General features: G+C 41.3%; 1 pseudogene; it reads right to left on the bottom strand.

Annotated features, from left to right (window-relative positions):
• Positions 1-487: 487 nt before the first annotated feature.
• On the bottom strand, positions 488-7,937 carry LOC132519092 (oligosaccharyltransferase complex subunit OSTC-like; annotated as a pseudogene).
• Positions 7,938-8,768: the final 831 nt, after the last annotated feature.

The raw sequence follows: 8,768 nt of genomic DNA, 5'->3' as shown, positions 1-8,768 counted from the left end.
GTGTGTGTGTGTGTGTGTGTGTGTGTGTGTGTTTAGATTTATTTTTTATTGAGGTGACATTGGTTTATAACATTATATGAGTTTCATGTGTACAGCATGATATTTCTACTTCTGTATGCCCTACAGTGTGCTCACCACCGAAAATTTAGTTTCCATCCGTCACCATATAGTGATTCCCTTTACCCAGTTGGCTCTCCACCCCGTACCCCACCAGAGGATACTCTGGTAGCCACTACTATGATCTGGGATAGATATTTGAAATGGAGGTGACAGTCACTCTGAGAAAGTCGGGCGTCCTAGCTGCCGTGCTTGGATGCCTCACGAGTAACATCATTTCTAAACCATAGAGTCAGTGAGGCCAATTTTGGTATCCATTGATGAAACCTGGGTACTATCCACATATTTTCTAAATTGATGTCCACATTTACAAATTTTATTTATTGCTGCAAAGAGCCTTCCCAGAGAGGGGAAAAGAACCCCAGAAATTCTATTCAGTGTCTAAGTACATGAAAGGCCCAGTTATCTCCAGTTTGCTCTGCTGCTGCAGCCTGACCTTGGGCACTCTATGAATGAAAGGTTTGTGGGCATCTGCCTGACGCAAGCCAAGTGCCTGGGAAAGCCTCACACTACTGTTTCTGTCTCCCAGCCGGCTGAGAAGGCTTCCCAGGGTCTGCAAGTACCAGTTCTTCAGGCGTGAGCACTGGCAGAGGATTATAATTTAAATCAGCTGGTTCTTACTTTCTTAAGTGTGAAAAAAAGGCCAGTGATTAGGAGTGCGTGCATGTGTGCGTGTGATGGGCTAGCATTTGTGGAGAATCTGCTGTGGGCTGAGAACTGTACCTATGAGATATATAAACTGATGTCTGCTTATTGATATCTGTACCTAATAGATAGATATCAATTTATATATCTCTATCTATTGATAGGTACATATTTATAGATAAATATAAACCATTTCATGTACGTCAGCTATATAGCTATATATATTTATTTCATATATATATCTGAATATATATCAATATATATCAAATATGTATCAATATATCTATATCCATCATTTAATTTTATTTTTATAACTTTGTTTTAGTACGAATAAGGAGAAAAGGAAATGGAAGCTGAAAGTGGGTAAATACATAATATGAACCACATAGGTCAGCCTGTAAATCTCAGCTTATTCGTATTCAGCTCTGACTCCTTTAAAGAGACACTTGGGTCTTCCCTGGTGGCGCAGTGGTTAAGAATCTGCCTGCCAATGAAGGGGACGCGGGTTCGAGCCCTGGTCCGGGAAGATCCCTCATGCAGCAGAGCAACTAAACCCATGCTCCATAACTACTGAGCCTGTGCTCTAGAGTCCACGAGCCACAACTACTGAAGCCCGCGTGCCTTAGCGCCCGTGCTCCGCAACAAGAGAAGCCACCGCAATGAGAAGCCCGCGCACCGCAACGAAGAGTAGCCCCCGCTCACCGCAACTAGAGAAAGCCCATTCGCAGCAACGAAGACCCAACGCAGCCAAAAATAAATTAAAATAAAAATAAAAAAAATAAAGAGATGCCTGTTTCTTTAACCTCGGTCATGGCCAGGGGGCATGTTTAAACCTCTGATAGGAGAGCATTTTCATGAATGAGAAATGAGTCTCCCCATCTGCCTGCCTAGGGCCCACATTCCAAGTGGGATGATCAATAGAGCACCTACCTCTTCTTGCATGATTTTACAGCAGGATCTACTTCTTTGAGAAAGGACCACAAGACCGTAGACTGGAGACGCGAACAGGACACAAACAGTATTAGAATAGGCGTGTAAAACGCAAAAGCTACTTTTTGTATATAACAACATAAAAATTCTTATTTCCCTAAGTCAGTTGGAAGAAGCATCAAATCAAACAAATTAAGACTGTAAGATGAGAGTGGGATGAATTGGGAGATTAGGACTGACATATATACACTCCCATGTGTAAAATAGCTAGCTAGTGGGAACCTGCTGTATAGCACAGGGAGCTCAGCTCGGTGCTCTGTGATGACCTAGACGGGTGGGATAGGGGGTGGAGGGAGGTCCGAGAGGGAGGGGATATATGTATACATATAGCTGATTCGCTTTGTTGTACAGCAGAGACTGACACAACATTGTAAAACAATTATACTCCAATTTAAAAAAAAAAGACTGTAAGATGAAAGGCTAGGGGTCTTGGATTGTATTGATTTCTGAAAGAATGGCTGGTTAGCACAAAGGAATGAATAATTAATGAAATTTCAGTGTCCACCCTCAAGAGTCTAGGCTAGCACTGTCCAGTAGGACTATAATGAGAGATGCAAATGTGAGCCACATATGTAATTTTAAATTTGCTAGTAGCCACATATGTCATTTTAAATTTGCTAGTAGCCACGTCGAAAAAGTAAAAAGAACCGGGTGAAATTAATTTTGACAATGTTATTTAACCTAATATATCTAAAATATGATCACTTCAACATATAATAAATTGTTAATAAGATAGTTTACATACCAAGCCTCAGAAATCTGGTATCTTATACTTACACTATATCTCAGTTCTGACTAACCACATTTTAAGTGCCCAGTAGCTGCATGTGGTTGGTGGCTACATACTGGAAATCAGATTCAGACCTTTAAATAAACCTAACCTAGTAGTCATAAGGCTGAAAAAAAAAATGGAAGCCATCTAAATATTTGACAATGCTGCATAAACAATCATATCCATCTATACAATGGAATCTTAGGTATTCATTAAAAATAATATTATAGAAGAGAATTTATATAAAATGTGTTCAAGAGATAGCGGGAGCTAGAGTCGAAATAACACTTTATTTTTTGCCAGAAAGACATTTTGTTTATTTTAGATGAAGTAAACTGAATAATATACAAACATCAATTCTCTCCAACAGTTAATTGACAATTACATTTAGGTCAAAGTCATTAATAAATGTGGATCCTGAAAATTCAACATATGACCTGAGAATATTATCTATGCTACTTTTCACTCTAATTTCACCTAAAACGATAACTATACTTTGTGTCCATGATCATAAATTAATAACACCTCAAAAAATTCAAATTCCATGTAGATAGAGCAATAGCAAGTGTTAAATAACTCTTTAAAGACGGCGTGCTCTAAAGGGGAGCAGAGAAATGGAGCCGAAGTGAAAGAGGGATGTCGGGGCAACACAGGTTTGTTCATTATTCGTTTCTTTGTTTCAGATGGGAGAGATTACAGTATGTTTGCTTACTGATGGAATGGGGGGAACAATTGATAAGAAGTGAATTTCAGAGCGAACCTTTGAGCTGGTGAAAGGAAGTTGGATGGAGTGTAGGATGGAGACAGTGGCGTTAGGACCAGACAGTTCATCCTCTGTACCAGGGAAGGCAAAGCATGTGGGCACACGTGTGGGGCTGGGAGATGGTGGGGGAGAATGTAGAGGTTCTCTTCTTATTGCTTCAACTTGCTCGGTGAAATAGGAAGCAAACGTGTTGTATCCCGAAGGAGTTACTCCAAGGTGCTACACGTGTTTTCTCTCCATTAAGTGGGAATTACGGGCATTTTAAATGATCTTCTTTTCGCTTTTGTAGTTTTGATTTCTAACAAGTGTGTAATATTATATATCTTTTCTTAGTAGTAGGTGTCATCTCCCAGTGCCCTCCTTTCCTGCTGCTCATAAAGGTAATCCTAACCAGTCCTGCCATTTACCCACTACATGTCCTTGAAGGAGTTACTTGTGTCTTGGGTTCTTCGTTAGTAAAATGGGGGATGTTGATGTCTGTGCTATTTAATCCACTGGGTTGGAAGAGTATTAAATGAGAAAATGTAAGCAAAAATACTTTGAAAAAGAATCAGCAAGGCATGGATATAAAATGTTCTTGCTGTGGTTATTTCTGGTCTTGATGGGGAAGTACGAGGCAGGGGCGGGATCTAAGAATAGGATGGAATCATCAATTCACCTCTCACAAGCTACAAAGTAGTTTTAAGAGCAAAAACTACTTTTCTGATTCAGACAGTGCTGCATTCTTTTGTTAAGCTTCTGATTAAAAGCTTTATGCTAAACTCTGGAAAACAAAATATGAAACATGTTTCCTTTGCTGTTACATTAGGTTAACTTGATTATTTGACGCTCTAAGCTAAACTGTTTCCTACTGAGACACGTTTTTCTTTTTTTGGCTTCAGATACATTAATTGTGACACTTACCCACATTTTTGCATTTGTATTCAAAACCACCCAGAGAATATATAACCATGATTATTCTTTTGTTATTTCTTTTCAAATTACTGTAATTGCATTGTTAGATATGCTTCAGCACATGGGTCCTGCTGGTTTGTCATCATTAGACACCTTCATAGAGCTCTACTAAATAAAAAAATCACAAGATGAAGATAAAACGACTTATTTAAGGCACTTTGCATGAATTAAGTAATGATAGTGGAGTCACATAACTCTTCCTCAAGTGTAATTCTGAACTGCTTTTGTGTTTCCTGGCATTTGAATATTTCATTGTCAGCCTCAAGGATTATAAGATGAAAAGACAATACAGAGTTTTTGCTGTTGTACAATGTGTAGACTATTAAAGATAAATGCTCGTTAATCTTTGCTTTCAACTTATTTACGTCTCCTCCTTTTTTATTGTTAGTGTAACCCCAGCTTTAAAGACCATTTTGAAAAATGAGAAAAACACAACCATCTCATCATCTGAATGTAACCATTTCGTATTCTCGGTCCATCTTTGTTCTTTCACATATATAGCCGTCCATGGTTGCAATATAAATTGCAAGGTAAATTGTATGTATACAATTTTGAATATGAATTTGTGGAGTTGTATCTAAAAGAGTGTTTCTCAGGTACAGAATAATTGCCCAAGTTATGTCAAAACTTGATTGTGTTAGAAAAGTACTGAGATCAGGAGACCTTGTGGGGAGGAAAACCCTCTGGATGGGGGGTCAGGAGCAAGATCTGATGTGGTTGTGGTAGATGTCTTCTCAGATGGTCCTTGATTAAAATTTTGAGCATTTTTAGCTCCTATTTTGATGAAAATCCTATGATTTACGCTGTCTCAAAACCATTTCAACAACGAAACGTTTTTCGCAATTGCTGTCGCTTATTTCACACACCACCATGTTTCCAGCTTGTGGTAGGTTGATTGCAAATGTGACCCCAATGTTTTACCCCTCCTTGTATCCTCACCCTTTGCAATGTGACTTTGCAACTATTCCCGTTAAGAAATACAGTCTGTTCACCATCCCTGGAATCTGGGCTGTGCTCCTGTTATACTTTGGCCAGCGGGATGCAGCAGAAGCAATGGTGTGTCAATTCCGAGCTTAGGGCTCAGAGCTTGTCCTCAGAGATTGTGTGCACATCCACGATAGCCTGCACCAGCCTGCCGGAGGATGAGAGACCATGTGGATTAGGGCCAAGTCAGCCCAGCAGAGGCTCAGCCCCCAGCCAACCACCAGCTGACCACAGATGCATGGGTGGGCCCGGTCAAGATGAGCTGAGCAGGCGCAGGTGAGCAGATCTGCTCAGCTGAGAGCTCAAACATGGTTGCTCTTTTAAGCCACTAAGCTGTAGGGTGATTTATTGTACAGAATTATTTTGGTAATACGTAAGTGATACAAAGTTCTATCACATTTTGACACTTGGCAAATTCTATTGGATAATGTTTCCCCTTGAGTTTCTGTTGTCACAGTAAGTTAATATTGGGGTGGGAGGCTATAGAGAGGACACATGCTTGGCTTCCATTGCCATTACCCATCTTCCACGAAAGGCCAAGGATTGGTAGAGACTATAGATTGACTGAGAAGTACTTTGAATCCCCGTTGAATGCTTGAGCTCAGACAATCTACCTTAGGGCTTTCATGCTTCTTTCTTCAACGGGCTGAATGTGAAGGAGGACTGCTGTTATCTTATTTTTTCCCTTTTTTAACGAATCCATCAAGCCTATAATCTCTTCTCAACAGATTTTCAAGTGAGCGGGAAACTGAAAAAGATAAATGAAAGTTGGAGTGGTATTGTTAAAGGAGAAATGGTCTCTGTAACTGCAGGTACCATCTAATTAACCTCAGAACCAGGCAAGGACCCTGAGAATAGAAGTGCCCAATTCACAACTAACTCAACCACCTGAAATTTTAGCAATTCATGCTTTTGTAGGGGAGGTGCTGCGGCTGCTGTTGTTGTTTATTTTCATTCTAATTTTAAATGATTTAGGGTATAGATGTACCTTCATTCAGATGCAGTATTTCTCAGTACAGTGTGTGTGTGACAGATTCCTCCTATGGAGTTACGTCACTGATGGGCTCAGGTATCTCACAGGTCAAGTGAGTTCCCAGACAGCAGTAACCCCTCAGCAAACAGCCAGTCCTGTCCTCTGTATGGCATTGAGTTCCTGATTTCTTATTAATATGCTCTGATAAGGAGGTCGATTTAATCTATTTGAGGAAAAGGGAGGATGAACTAAATCTGTCTTCCTCCATCTTTTAAACATTCATTGTACATGTTCCGTGGTAAAAACGGCACATACGATTACTATCATTTTTATTTTTAATTAGAAAAATTATTTCTGCTTGTTTCGCACATCTTATTGTACAGGAAACAGTCTTACATACATATCTGGAATAATGTACCATCGCACACTTTGTTTAAAGGCAAAGCACCACAGGGAAAGCTAATCAGCTGTCCAGGGCTCTCACCTGATGGGATCTTCCTTCCTGATTTTACATTAATTTCTGAAAGTCAGAAATGTCATCTCCCCAAAAATGTTAAGGGGTTTGTAAAAATAATTACTTTATTCAATATGATAGCTGTAGAAATGGAGTACATTTTCTTTAAGAAACGAAACATGAAGAAGAAAATGCCAGGTAACATCACCGGCACGTCAATATAGACCAGCAGAAAAGATTCTGTTGTAAGCCTGTCTCCTTGATACCAAGAAGACATTCTAGTCCAAGCTTTTAATATGCTTCCTGTGTTTTCACTAGATGCTTCTTTTCTGTTGCTTTTCATTCATCCTTTTCCATATTTCAAATCAGAGTGTTGGTATAGCCTTTAAAACTTCATTAACAGGAGCAAATCCAGTATCCATTGATTTATTCTCAAAAGGCACTCTCACCCATCAGATTGCCCGGCAGTTTCATTCTCATGAATACTTAGCCATGAGAAAACTCAACAGAACACAGATGAAACCAGTGAATACAAAAAGGAGTCTGGGGCTTCCCTGGTGGTGCAGTGGTTAAGAACCCACCTGCCAATGCAGGGGACACGGGTTCGAGCCCTGGGCCGGGAAGATCCCACATGCTGCAGAGCAACTGAGCCAGTGCGCCACAACTACTGAGCATGCGCTCTAGAGCCCACGAGCCACAACTACTGAAGCCCGTGTGCCACAACTACTGAAGCCTGCGTGCCTAGAGCCCGTGCTCCGCAACAGGAGAAGCCACCGCAATGTGAAGCCCAAGCACCGCAAAGATGAGTAGCCCCCGCTCGCCGCAATTAGAGACAGCCCGCGTGCAGCAACGAAGACTCAATGCAGCCAAAAATCATAAATAAGTAAATAAATTTAGATTTTAAAAAAAGTATTAAAAAAAAGAAGTCTATTTAGTTTTGGAGTGTTTGCTGCCTTGGATCAGTCGAAGATTATGAAACCCAAACCTCCCACTGTAGACAGAAAGCTGGATGTGAGTCCTTCATACTATATCGTCCATTTACTCCCTAGGCCAAGAAAGCTGTGGGCCTCTGCTGCCCGTGCTCATCAGTCACAGAGCCAACACTTGAGGTTCGACAGTAACGTAATAAATTGTTCCTCCGGCGTTGAAGAAGTAAGACACCACCACCAGAGCGCACACCATCACGGTCAATGGCAATGTGCACCCAGGGTGGCTTCTTCAGCCTCGGACTGGGTCATTCGAACACTAAGAAGAGGACTCGGTACAAAGCCTCCGTGTTGGTCATGGCAGGGGAGGCATTCCACAATTATTTAAAAAATTTGTTTTATTCAAGTATAGTTGATTTACAATGTTGTGTTAATTTATGCTGGACAGCAAAGTGACTCAGTTATACATATACATAATCTTTTTCATATTCTTTTCCGTTATGGGTTTTTTTTTTTTTGCGGTACGCGGGCCTCTCACTGTTGTGGCCTCTCCCGTTGCGGAGCACAGGCTCCGGACGCGCAGGCTCAGTGGCCATGGCTCACGGGCCCAGCCGCTCCGCGGCATGTGGGATCTTCCCAGACCGGGGCACGAACCCACGTCCCCTGCATCGGCAGGCGGACTCTCAACCACTGCGCCACCAGGGAAGCCCCCTGCAACGATTTTTTGACTTTCAAGCATGTTCCTCTGAAACCGAAATCTGAGTGTCATCCATCACCGTTGATTTGTGCTAGTGCCTATCAGTACATTTTCTTCTCTCCACTTTTCTTTCAGAGTACAATAAATTATATTCAAACGGCAGTCATGGAGGAAACTTTCCTTTCCTCCTTCATCAACAACGCTGATCGACGGGCGCGAAAGCCCCTGGCAAGCAGCATCTGCTCTAACTCAAGGATCCCCGCCCGAGCAGAGGATGAAATTAACAGACACAGAGCAGTTTTGCTGCTCAACATTTGTGCAAGTGTGGCACATGCACACATCATTAGCAACTCTATTTGAGAAGCAGGATCAAGGAGGTGAGCAGGAGAGGGGATCTCATTAAAGAGATATTCAAGGAAGAGGAAATTCAGAGCATTTAGGTAAAGCTTCACGGCTAAAATAGATGAACAAATAGCCGGGTAAGTTTGGGAGG

The sequence above is a fragment of the Lagenorhynchus albirostris genome, chromosome 4 (assembly GCF_949774975.1).
Source record: "Lagenorhynchus albirostris chromosome 4, mLagAlb1.1, whole genome shotgun sequence".
In the NCBI taxonomy this organism is placed as follows: Eukaryota; Metazoa; Chordata; class Mammalia; order Artiodactyla; family Delphinidae; genus Lagenorhynchus; species Lagenorhynchus albirostris.
Note: the sequence above shows the minus strand (reverse complement) of the source record. Positions and strands in the feature narration are given on the sequence as shown.